This window comes from Rana temporaria, chromosome 2, assembly GCF_905171775.1.
Source record: "Rana temporaria chromosome 2, aRanTem1.1, whole genome shotgun sequence".
Lineage (NCBI taxonomy): Eukaryota > Metazoa > Chordata > Amphibia > Anura > Ranidae > Rana > Rana temporaria.
The window spans coordinates 332731277-332743567 of NC_053490.1; positions in this window are offsets into that span (position 1 = coordinate 332731277).

A 12291-nucleotide genomic window follows, 5' to 3' on the forward strand; every position below is an offset into this window, starting at 1 on the left:
AACGACCACAACATACAAGGTAATACTGACTTATAATCACACACATAGGTTGGACTTGATGGACTTGTGTATTTTCAACCTCACATACTATGTAACTACAGTGGAACCTCGGATTGCAAGTAACGCGGTTAACGAGCATTTCGCAATACGAGCACTGTATTTTTAAAAATCGTAACTTGGTTTGCAAGTGTGGTCTTGCCAAACTAGCATGATTCAGGCCAAAGCGGTGTGCAGTACCACGTTTGGCCTGATGTGGGGGGCTCCAGAGCCAAACGTCGCTGTCAGAGAATCAATATTTCCAGCCGCCGAACGGCACTTTGGCGCATGTCCGTGCGTGAACGGCGTGCGCGCATGCGCGGTCTGGCGGCGCGTGCATGGGCGCGCACATGCCCGTACCAATCAGAATCCTGACTAGCCTATTTAAACCAGCCCAAGTCCCATGACGGGTTGCTGGTTTGTTGTCAGCTCCTGCCTTACCAGACTTCCTGTACCTGTGCCTGAACTATTTTTAACCCGGATTGACCTGACGACTGCTCTCTCTCCTGGACCTGGCCCTTGGCTCGTTTCTTCGGATTTCCTGTTTGTCTCCAGCCCCTGACCTCTGGCCTGCACATGGGACCTGCTACTCTCTCCAGCCCTTGACCTTCTGCCTGTATCCCGGATCTGCCTCCAGTCTTAGCCCTTGAACTTATACTCAGATTATTGAACTGCTTCTGGTACCTGAACCATGGCCTGTCTTCAACGACCTCCCACCAACTTGGCATCTCCTGATCTGCTAGCAAGCTTCAGCTTCCTTGCTGGTGACCGGTGCCTCTTCGCGCCATCCTCCCTCTGTCTCACCTCCAGGGGGCGGAGTGCGCCAGGTCGCAAAGGTGAGCCACTCTCGGCATCTCGGCCTCGGTGAGTACATACCTGACAGTCGCCAATCGGTGCCGTTTGGAAAAGGCCCGGAGGACAGCTCGGCAAATCTCAAGAACAAAGTCTTTCCGAGGTTTGCCCAGGTCAGCCGAGGTGTCCTCAGGCCTTTTCTGCCGTTTCCGATGGTCTCCGGCGCCCCCCGCCTCTGGCCACATGCGGTATTGCATGCCATTGAAATCAATGCAGAACAAATTATTTTCTATTGACTTCAATGGGGAAACTCGCTTTGATATGCGAATACTTTGGATTACGAGCATTCTCCTGGAACGGATTATGCTCGTAATCCAAGGTTCCACTGTATAACTGTGTAAGAACTATTTCTTTGACAGACCAACAGCTCTAAATAAAACTGACATGGTTGCCCGCAAAAAAATTACAAAAAGAAAAATAGATTTATCTGCTTTTTCTTAAAAAAAAAAAAAAAGATGCCCCTATCACAAAGTCTCAGACTACTGCTAATTCATTACTGAAGTTTAGGAGTGTTTAATAAGTGGTGTAGCTGTATTAACATATTTAGTCATCAAGAAAGTGTCAGGTATTAATTACAGGGATGGAATGATACTACAAAAGATGGAACGGCTCTGTAATACAATAAGAGCCTTTGTTGTGTGGGTTTAAGTGAAACATTTCTAGCTCAGCACCTTAGAAGATTATTATAATACATCACGGGTTGAATATGAGGACGTCTCAGAGGATTTTTTTTACCTTCTGTATGTTTCAAGCAATAGAAGTTTATGTTCCAGTCTTTAGTTTGTTATTTTGTTTTTATTGTAAAATGCTTGACTGAGTACTTACTAAGGTCTGCTTAAATCTGCACTAGTTCTGCTGTAGGGAAGAGATTTCCCCATTAGGATGTGCCTAGAGGGCTGAGTCAGAGATGCAGCGTGGGCTGGCCTTCCATGTCTGTTGACTACAGTAACTAATCACCAGTGACCTTTTCATAGGTGGGTGACCCTAGCTTTAACAAACATCCTGGGCAAACTATAGGTTGTTGCCTGTGTTTGGACTCCTGATCTGGGGCCACCATGTGCTACCTGAATTTAACCAATTTAGGACAGATCCTCATTTTGAGATTTGGTATTTGCAAGTTTAAAACAGGTGGTTTTGCTAGAAAACTACTTAGAATCCCCAAACATTATATATTTTTTCCCCCTAACACCCTAGAGAATAAAATGGCGGTCTTTGCAATACTTTGTCTCAACGTATTTGCGCAGCAGACTTACAAACGCACTTTTAATTAAATTAATTAAACCAATTTTTTGTTTTTATATTGTGAAAGATAATGTTACGCCAAGTAAATTGATACCCAACATGTCACGCTTCAAAATTGCTCCTGCTCGTGGAATGGCTACAAACTTTACCCTTAAAAAATCTCCATAGGCAATGTTTTAAAAATTCTACAGGTTGCATGTTTTAAGTTACAGAGGAGGTATAGACTGCCTGACACCCGGATGCATTATTCAGACTGGACTGGGCAGGGTTGCTGGCTGCAGTTGGCTAAGCTGAAAGTGTCTGCTACACTCTCTATCCCACTGCCCAGAGCCAGCACTACACTCCCTTTCACACTGAGGAGTTTTTTAGGTGGTTTAGCGCTAAAAATAGTGCCTAAATACCGCCTGAAAAACTCCAGCTCTGTAGTATCAATGTGAAAGCCTGAGGGCTTTCACACTGATGCAATGCACTGGCGGGACCGCTCCAAAAGTCCTGCCAGCAGCATCTTTGGAGCGGTGAGAGGAGCGGTGTGTTTACCGCTCCTCCACCGCTCCTTCCCATTAAAAACAATGGGACACCGCGGTAATACCACCAGCAATGCGCCTTTGCAGAGGCGCATTGCCGGCAGTATTAACCTTTTTTCGGCCGCTAGCGAGGGTTAAAACCGAACCGCTAGCGGCCGAATACTGCCGCAATTCCGATGGTATAGCGGCGCTATACCGTCAGCACACCTCCGGCCCCAGTATGAAAGGGGCCTAACAGTCCCCCCCCCCCCAAAAAAAATACACTGATGGGAGAGGAGAGAGAGCTTGTTCCCAGAGCATCCCTTAGACCCCTTTCACACTGAGGTGCTTTTCAGGCACTTTCCTGACGCCAGACATGGCAGCATACATATGATATAGCTAAGCCCCTATATCCACCCACAGGACTCATAAAAGTCTCTATAAAAGTCTGACTGAGAGCAACCTCCCCCATTCTCCTTTTTGTCCTCAAAGGATCAACACCTACAGACCGTTACACTCAGGATAAGCCCTTACCTGCCGACTATGTCGAAGTTCCGTCTGGGTTCAAGCCTCTCCCAGTGCGAAGTCCCACATCTTAGGCACGCTAAATGCACCAACAACGTTGGGAACCCCTTCTGGTGGTCTTCTGGGGTCGAGGTGTTCTCTAATCATAGACGACAGTCCTCCTATGGCATGCCTGCGTTAGAGTCTGATTTAAGCAGCTGGGACTGCATGATGCCTTCTCTCCTATGGATCTCTCCAAGTCTGTCAATTTCTATAAAACTTTTTTTTCCCCTTACTCTTGCTCTCATGTCTCTAAAGACCCCATACACACGGCAACTTTTGTCTGATTTCCTTTAGATTTTCCGGGTCCATGTGGTACCTCCCTTATTGCATACAAGTTGAGGCTGTTAAGGTTTGTCTTCATGTTGTATGGTTTTTGTAAATCTGAGGGAAATATCTGCAGAGGATTGTATGGTGTGTAGCCAGCTTAAAGTGTCCTTTTGTGTGGATGGGCGTTGGACCTCCTAATTGTATTAGCCATTTTTTTGATTAGAACAGAGGTGAGCGAGGGCTGAGTCTCTCTCTCTCAGGTGATCTAGTTGCAGAGAACAAATGGCCAGGTAATGGATGCCTTTGCTATTCAAGCATCCAGAGAGGCAACATCTCCTTCTGAACAACAGTCAATGACAGGTAAGTCTTGCTATCCTAGTAATGGGGATAGATGGGGGAGGAGTAAGGAGCAATGTATTACTAGGGGTTGGGGGGTTTGCCCAGATTTATTTTGTTTAAGTTCGTAACTATTTGCCCAAAAAAAAAAAGGGATATATATTTCGGTAACTTCCATCAGCATGAGCCTATCGCCACATAATCAAGACCACTGCACTATCAGGTAAACGGCCAACTTTTGGTAAGTAACAAGACGCGAGAGAAAAGAGTGCATCGAGCCCTGACGAGTGTGCCTTCCTATCTATTGCAATCCCGGCTGCTCACACCCGCTCAAGGAGGTTCAGAGGCCCTCTGGATCATCAGGATTTTTCATTGCGGAAAGTGTCTCCTCCAGTCCTGGCAGATCCCCAGTACAAAGGGCGCAAATGTACGCTTATGAGAACGCACACAACTTCTCCTCTGAGGGCTCAGCACCTGAAAGGCAAATGTTGGTCATGGGGAGACGACCCTGTGCCTGGAAACTACTTTGCAGCAACTGCTTCAGGCAGCTTGCCAGAGACATGAAGGTATGAGATTCAGCAGGTGTCAACCTTGCTCAAGAAAGTAGTCCCCAACTCCCTGGCAGAATCTTACGGTCATCTCGGGCAACCAGGGACAGAAGTGGACGAACAGTGTGGGCACTACACCAGGTCTAAACCAAGCCATTTAACCCTCTCTAATTGGAGGGGTACCAGGCACTTCAGGGGTGAATCAAGCCCAGCAGATTAGGCAGGCTGGTTCCCCAGACCCAGTATTACAGCCAACCTTTCAGGCAGAGGGAGATGATATTGCCTCCTCCTCGGCTGAGGATCCTGAAGGTTGAGGCTTTGTTTTTACGCTAATATCACCATTCGTTATGGCAGTAAAGCTGCACTGGAATGGGAGGATCCGGAACCTGTTATCACACACCATACAATCTGATTTTAAATTGTATGACAATCGCTGTACAATATGCATTAGGGGCCGTTATCCTTTCAGGGCACCCCAAATGCCATGCGATTCTGCTGTGATAGTCACGTGGGAGAACGCACCTTTTAAAACATTGTGCAAAGCTGGTCGCTCTTAAATAGGAGCAGGGGCTTCTTTTTGCACACATAGGGCAACCAAGTGAATGGGCCACCCCCATGCGAGTTGCAACATTGTGTACAAATTGCTCTTTGAAAATCGCATTTCAGAAACACTGGTCCTCTCTAAGTGACAATATCAAATGCCTCTGAAAAGTGACCTAAGCACAGATTGCTTTTCAGTGCAATAGCAGATCCTGCTGCAAGTGTGAACAAGCCTTAGGCCCTGTACACACGATCAGTCCAAACTGATGAAAACGGACTGAAGTTCAGTTTCATCAGTCAAAACCTATCGTGTGTATGCCCCATCGGACTTCTGTCCTTCAGACCAAAGTTTTAGAACTTGCTTTAAATTCGGACTGATGGACTGATGACCGATCGGTCAAAACCGATGGTTAGTATGCAAAAGCATTGGTTCAAAACCCACGCATGCTCAGAATCAAGTCGACGCATGCTTGGAAGCATTGAACTTCGTTTTTTTCAGCATGTCGTTGTGTTTTACGTCACCGCGTTGGACTTGATCAGTTTTTGAACCGATGGTGTGTAGGCATATCAGACCATCAGACCATCAGTCCGTTTTCATCAGTTTGGACTGATTGTGTGTACAGGGCCTTAGAGTTCAATAGGAGGAACCTAAAGAAACAGGTAGCTACCTTTCCTCTTATGACAGAAATAAAAGGCCTGTTTCAGGAGGAATGGGAAAAACGAGAGAAAATCCTCCTCAACCAATAGGTTGCAGAAGTTGTGCCCACTAAATCAGGAGGATGCGACTCCTTTATCTAACCCACCAACGGTGGATGCGGCAGTCACCAGACTGGCCAAGAATGTGACACTTCCGATGGAAGACTCTTCCTCCTTTCACGATATCCTTGATTGACGCATTGACATGGATTTTAGAAAGTTTTACCTCACGGCAGGTGGTGCTTGTAAACCCACCAGTGCTTCAACATCCGTAGCAAGTGCTATGCGAGTGTGGGCGCAGAACTTGGAGTATGCGATTAAAACCAGCTGCCAAAGAGAAAAGTCATCAAGGCTCTTGATGAGATAAAACTCTCAGCGGGCTTTACAGGTGAGGCAGCTATAGACATCATTCAATGGTCATCCAGAGCCATGCTCGGCTCAGTCACAGCCAAAAGAGCACTGTGGCTACAATCCTGGACGGCTGGCCCATCCTCAAAGCAGAATTGCTGTAAACTGCCTTTTGATGGGAAGGCGCTGTTTTACCAAAAAACTGGAAACTATAATTTCCAGGTTTACAGGAGGAAAATCAGGTCTTCTGCCCCACGATCGAAGAGCCAGAGGGGGCAACCATCCAGAGAAGCGCCAAACAGGTACTGGGATTTTGGAGGCTTTCGCCCATCCAAGGACTTCAGAGGGCATTTTGAGGGGTACACAGTCAACCATCATAAGATCGCAGAGAGTTTAGACCCTTGCGGCTCCCCAAGATACCCAGAAGCCCTTTTAACACCAGGCCTGCCCAGGAGGCAGTTGGAGCCAGGTGGCTCAAAGTGACCCAGTTTCGGCAAGACCACTGCCGAAAAAATTGTGGTTTCAGTCCACAGTGGCGCAAGGCCATGTAAGAAAAGAAATGGCTGCACATCCAGGAATTCAGATTGCCTTTTATTGTTCGAAGTGATAACACCAAAGACACCAAAGATGCATTTCACACATTCATTTTGTGCTTAATCATTACCAATGGCAAGGCCATTATCTGTTGTTCAAACGGCAGCCTCCAAAACTACCTCAAGAGGCTGAATCAATTTATATGGATAGACTCAAGATGGAGTCTTTCCATACCATAAATCCAGGTCATTCAACCAGGTTACTGGAGGATTTCAGTGGACTTGCAATATACCTATCAGCATGTCTCGATCCTTCAGTCATACCAGCAGTTCCTCAGTTTCGAGTTGAGGGGCAGGCATTACCAAAACCAGCTGGAGCCTACGCAGAATATGCTCTGCAACAGGCTTTGGCTGAACCAGTGATGTCAGCATCCCAGTGCATGAGTCCTCTCAGGACAATGGCTTCATGGATTCCGATGATCCTCTGGGCTCACTGGAAACTCAGTTTTCCAACAAGGCTTCCTGATGCAATGGAAGATTTCGTCTAGCCCAGCCAAAGTTTCTGGTGATAAAAAAAAAAAAAAAAATGCTAAATGGCTTAGTCTATTAGGGCTGCAGCCATGAATCATTGTTGCACAGATGCCAGCACAGCAGGGTGGGGCACCACCTGCAAGCATCTCAAGATCCAGGGCAGGTGGAAATTTCCCACTCAGGGCCTAGTTTTCAACATTCTGGAACTCCTACCAGCATTCATGACCTTGAACACTTTACTGCCACACATACAGGGTTTGCCAGTCCTTCTCCGTCTGGACAACACGGCAGCAGTGTCCTATATACAGCGACAAGGTGACACACACCGCCAATCCCTCTTGAGAGTGGTGGAACCAATCATGACTTTGGCCCAGCAATATCTCCCCGATTTGAGGGCCATATATCTTCCAGGCTATCGAATATTGTCTATTCGGACAATTCAAGGACCCCAACGAATGGTCCTTTCACCCCGAAGTCTTCCAAAGGATCATCCACGAGTGGGGATTCCCACAACTGGATCTGTTTTGCCTCATCAGCCTACTACAAGGGAAACTGGTTCCTCTCATGCTTCTCATGCTACCCTCATTCATTAGTGGAGGGGACAGATGCCTTTACCAATCCTTGGGTTGGGAAACTGGCCTATACCTTTCCTCCAATTTCTTTAATCCCGAAATTCCTGAGGAGATTTTTGACAGTCATCACAGGTTTTCCTTACTGGCCTCAGAGACCATGGGTCTCTCTGGCAATGGGTATCAGCGTGTGCACACCGATCACTCTGCCGGTGACTCCTCATCTCCTCTTGTCTAAGGGAGATACACTACATCTGCGACAATCACGACTAACCTTAGCGGCCTGGAAATTTTAAGGCAGAGGTTACAAGAGTTAGGAGGTTTTCCAGAGGGGATTAGAACTTTACAGAGTTATATGATAGGGTCAATCAATGCAATCTACTCCAGAATATGGACTTGGTTCACAAGCTTTGCAGCTGGACGTCAGTTTGAACCTAGTGACCCAAATTTATCTCAAATCCTGTCTTTTCTATAATCTGAATTGGATTTGGGGCTCAGTTTGCTTAAGGTGCAAATTTCAGCCATCTTGGCTTTTACCCAAAAGAAATGAGCAGCAAACCTGCTGATGGATCACTTCATGAGAGAGGTACTTGGACTAAGCCCTCCCAAGAGAAATAGGTTCCCTCAATGGGACCTGGCAGTAGTCCTCATCGTACTCGTACATCGTACAGACTGTTCTTTGTGGGAGATCTCCTTAAAATCGACTTTTCTATTAGCCATGGTTTCAGGGGAAAGTGTGTTGACTGAGGCGGTAGAACCTTATTCCATGTTCTTCCCAGACAGGGTTGTGCTGAGACCATTGGATCATTTCGTTCCAAAGAGTGGCATCCATATTTCATCTTTCCAGTGAATGGGTGCTTCCAGCCTTCCCAGCGGAATCAGATGCTGATCGGCACAAGTTGGACATTCCAAAAGTCCTCAAAGCCTATCTCCAGGCTACTTCTACATTCAGAATCGTGAAGATTTAAAGAGTAAGGGGCTTCGGCCAGAACCATCTTGGCCTGAATAGTAAAAATATTCACCGGGCTTGTAGAGCCGGGAAGGATCTCCAGAGGTGGTTAGAGCTCATCACTCAACTAGGGTGATGTCATCTTCTTGGATGGCACAGGCAGGGTTGTCTCTGGAGACAGCCTGCAAAGAGGCTAGGTGGTCATCACATTATATGTTCTTAAAACACTACAGGGTGGATCCAGCAGCTCTTACTACAGTAGAGTTTGGGAGGAAGTCTATCCAAGCTTCTATGTCTTTTTGTTGAAGATTAAGTTTACACTCAGCATTAAACCCTCCCTCTCAAAAGCTCATCATTTATCATATGTATGCTGCCATGTCTGGTGTCAGGAAAATGGGAAATTGTATCAAACACTTACCGTAATTTTCCTTTCCTGATGCCAAGACATGGCAGCATACAAACCCTCCCTCTGATCTTTCTGCTTTATACAGAGAATGGGGGAGGTTGCTTACAGTCAGACTTTTAGAGAGTTAAACGAGTCCTGTGGCTGGATATAGGGGCGGAGCTATATCATATGTATGCTGCCATGTCTTGGCGTCAGGAAAGCAAAATTACAGTAAGTATTTGATACAATTTTAAATTTTCATGCTAAAAGAAAAAAAAAAAGCACATGAAAACCTATTTCCATTAAAATCAATAAATGCTTTCACACTGGGGCAGTGAAAAAACACCCCTCTCTATTGAAATGAATGGAAAGCGCTTCAAAAGTGCTCAGTGTTTTGCCGGCAGTTTAGAAGCGCCTCAGAGTAAAAGGGGCCTTATAGTCACCAAAGTTCTCAATTACATCAGAGTCTGCAGAGTACCCCTTACAGTAAAAGGGGATTCTGCGAGTTCAGATGTCAATAGGGAACTCTGAGGACTCTGATGTAAAGGGGGGCTTGTTTTTAACGTCATATGACTTAGAAATGTTATCTAATAGCAAATATATATGAAAAGGTGGCAATGCTAGTTGTCCCCAGAAAAGTAATAGAGAGGAAATCTTCCAATGGGGATGCTAGTTCTGGTGACCTGGGGGTCCCCAAAAAACTTCCTGTTTGGCTATGAGACAGGAAATGAAGGAAAATCTCTGCAATGGGACACAGATGGAGAAAAAAATATGACAGGGGTTATAACCCTCCCTTGCTCTAAAATGAAAAAAAAAATATGTTTTACCTACAGTTCTACTTTAATAATGGAAATATTTTCCCATATGCTGACAGTATTATGCAAACATCTATTACAGCTCTTTAGAATGTTGAACCCCATTACCCCAACATTAAACGGTCTCTTTCTGGCACCTTGAGAGAATCTTTTTAAAGACTCAATCTACTGAATGATATATATGGAGTAACATCCGGTGTTCTGTGTGCTTAATCACTAGTGTACTCGCTGTTGCAGCCAGAGGCCTCCCGATTCACCCATAAGATGCTGGAGAAAATCAGCATTGGAGGATCAGGGTAGCAATAATTTATCATGGTTTTCTCTGCCTACTATTGCGCTTAATCTTGTTTTTACTTTGTGATCACTTTTATCCATTGTACACACCGCAAGGTGGCTTTTTGCTGTACAATTTTTTATATTAAATCCATTTTTGACCTACGCCAATGAGGAGGCTTTCTTTTTTCCTTGATCTGAGTATCACCACCTTTGTTGTTATCCATGTGAGGAGATACTACATCCACCTCCTCACTACGCTATCACCTGGCTATCAAGCATTTGCTGGATTACTACTTGGAGTCATTTCCTGGTCATCCTGTGGAGGGATCATCCGACGAAGCAGGCATAATTCTCACGCTTTTCAGACTCACCACTCATGTGGGGGAGTCCACACCGTACGGTAAGAGTACCCATCTTCTCCTCTTTGGTGGCGGCCTCACAAGTTTACAGTGGTGACATAACCTGCATGACGTCATGATCTACACCAGCTCTAGATCCTAATGGATTATGGATTGACTGTTCACCTTACTTTTGCACATGAGCATTTATTTTGTTCACATTTTGCACTTTCCCATTTGGAGTGGAGTGCATCTCCCTTATATACTGTTTCAATCACAGATATTTTGTATTTTATTTTGTTTTTGTTTTTCATGACAGTGTCACATGTCTTATTGTCAGTTTTGCTTTGCTTATGAGCTTGTTTATACATATATTGTCACACATTTTTGACATCTTATGCGATTAGCGCCGCACTTTGTATCTTTCACTTTTTGTCACAATTTTTTTTTAGTTTGTTGGTGCAGGCAGCTTTATTTCATCCATTTTTTTCAGGCAGCGCAGTAATATACCTCTTTCTCCAATTTATCATTGCATTTGTTGAAATTTCAACTTCTTACCTTCTGTGTGTGCCTAGCAATCATACTCTTAAAGAATATACTCCAATTAGGAGATGGAGAATGAGTGGGATCACAACAGCCATTTATTGGGGAGAGAGAAGTTTCTTAATTTTCTGTTTTGCAGAACTACCTCAGCATCTAAAACATCGTCATAACTGACCTAGTCTAGTAGGAACATGATAATGCTAGTTGTGTTGCTCCCGTCAAAAAAAAAACTTGCCAAAAAAAAAAACTTGCCAAAAAAAAAAAAGACGCAGTAACCAAGAATAGAAGCGTCAGAATAAAAAAAAAAAAAGAGAGAGAGAAAGCACCTGTAATGTTTATTGAATGATCCATTTTTAATAAGAAAAATAAAATATTGTGAAAGAAAATATTCCATCTGTCACATAATTGTTGGTGTTGATAGACTTCCTTTACACAGAAGATAAGAGGACAAGGAGTAGTACATATGCCAAAAGTAGCAGGTACCAGAGTCTGGTGCTTGCATAGACCTGGTACCTCCCAGTTCCCAAGTGCAGCTGATCTGATCTTTAGTGGGCTTTAGCCCTGGTTTACACGGATACACACAAGATTTGCTGCATTTCCCTGCATTACAATCACACTGCATAGAAATCACATGGAGTCCATGTTATCTGCTGTGGGTGTCAATGTTAGATTAACGACACCCTGAAGCAGGTCGCAAAATGCAGTGCAATTACCAATATTGAATCTCATGGGTGTGAACACCCATGCAATGTGATTCAGGTGCGAAAAAAAAGGTCCTGCACCATGCAGTAAAAAAAAGTTCCTGCACCATGCGATTTGTCATACAAAATACAATTCTTGTGGCAATCACACGCAGTGTTCCGCAAGCACCAATGTGAACCTAGTCCTAGTGTTATGTAAGTGGTATAGAGTGCAGGTATCCAGTGGCAGCAGGGATGACCAGTTCTGTGTATCTGTACTTAGGAAACTGGAATCAGACAAAATACGATTTAGCCCTGGTTCACACTGGGTACGATTTGGAACGATTTGAGATGCGATTTGACATGTCAAATCGCATCTCAAATCGGCAATTGTCAGCAATGGCACTGTCCTAATCAGTGCGACGCCGCATCTGCGATTTCAAAAAGTAGTTCCTGTACTACTTTTTGCGATTTCGGGCCGCGATTTACATTAAATTGCGGCCAAAATCGCGCATTTTACCGCGATTTTGAATTCGCAGCAGTGTGAACCTAGGCTCAAATAAGGTTAATTAATGCACACAACATCAACCATAAGAAAAGAAAAGAAAAAAAAAAAACAAGGCAGCGAAGCAAAGCCAAACCAACAACCTAACTATAATACACATGGAGGAAAGCAGACATAACCAGGACTATGACTGGGAGCAAAGATGGGGGTCACAGGAAACTAGATGTATATA